Source organism: Priapulus caudatus, unplaced genomic scaffold (assembly GCF_000485595.1).
Source record: "Priapulus caudatus unplaced genomic scaffold, Priapulus_caudatus-5.0.1 Scaffold395, whole genome shotgun sequence".
In the NCBI taxonomy this organism is placed as follows: Eukaryota; Metazoa; Priapulida; class Priapulimorpha; order Priapulimorphida; family Priapulidae; genus Priapulus; species Priapulus caudatus.
The window spans coordinates 234,143-235,336 of NW_014577456.1; the positions used below are offsets into that span (position 1 = coordinate 234,143).

A 1,194-nucleotide genomic window follows, 5' to 3' on the forward strand; every position below is an offset into this window, starting at 1 on the left:
TAACTGAACGATATTCATTTTAGGACAAATTTACCCATATTATAACTTAAACTAAGTGTCGTTTATAAGATATTGCCATCCTTCTGCTCTTAAATTAATAAATAAGAAACTCTCGGTCTGTAGCCTGCAGCCGAAACGTTGCTTTGTACAACTCTACCAGTGGGTGCCTGCTAGTGGCGCCACCGTCGTTGTAAGCAACGGTGTAGCCGTCAGTTTTAAAACATAAAAACAAATATTGAACCATAAATATTTTTATAAAGCGTAATTTTAACCTATCTTAGCTGAAAATATCTGAAGTGTGAAGCTGTGTGAAAACGTGCTTTAGTTTAGATGCGTGGCCAACGACAAAACAATTAAACTTCGTGGGCAGATTACTCCGCTTCTAAAACATGGAAAAAGTGCACAGAAAGGGCCACATTTTTATTGTGTGTGCAGCTTAACATCACTAGGCACTTAAACTTATTCATTTAAAGCTGCAGTCTTGCTTCTTAGATTGACTTAGTAATTCCAGAGCATATAAGCATATAAATCACCTATAAGGCTATATATTCGCGCATATGATTTGATTTATATGCTCTGCTTCTGGCTAAACCACATAACCGTACTAAGTAGATCCACAGCGGCCTCGTTTTACCACAAAATAGTTCTTCATAACTTGTAAATTGACTTTACAAGCAAAAATAACTTTTAATTAAAAAGGAAAAAAACCATTCGGGATATTTTGTGCAATGGCTTAAAATAAATGTATAATTATGCACTACAACATCATTAATAATGCATGCATTTTTATCCAATCAAAATTCAGGACGGTATAAACGTTCAGCAAGTGTGCTAGTTTTGCAATGCCGAACTACGGTTCAACTACGGTGTAAATCTACATAGTCATAGAGACGTTAAAGGCATTATTTAGTGTGGAAAAGGTGAGAATAGATAGATACAGACACATTACTTAATCTGTAATTGCGATAATTTTGTTTTAATACTTCATTTCTGGATGGTCCAAATTTACATTTGCCGGCCGGTAGTTCACGCGCTGCAGTGTAGCCTGTACTTGTAGTGTACACTGTACTGTACAGTGTACACCTTGACCGGCCTCGGCTAAAACTTACAGGGTGAACCGAGAGTAGCTCTAGAACTATAGCCCTCCCCTCCGCCGCAGGGCTATAGAACATACTATGGCAATTTCCAGGTAGT

General features: G+C 37.4%; 1 protein-coding gene across 2 annotated transcripts in view; it reads left to right on the forward strand.

Moving 5' to 3' along the window:
• Nucleotides 1–806: 806 nt before the first annotated feature.
• Nucleotides 807–1,194, forward strand: part of LOC106809914 (calcium-regulated heat stable protein 1-like) — a 9,537-nt gene continuing 9,149 nt past the window's right edge. Inside the window, exon 1 of one of the 2 annotated variants that reach the window (XM_014813155.1) lies at nt 807–920. The gene's annotated coding sequence lies outside the window, so the exon portion shown is untranslated. The remainder of the gene's footprint in view (nt 921–1,194) is intronic. The other variant, XM_014813156.1, reaches the window with a different exon arrangement.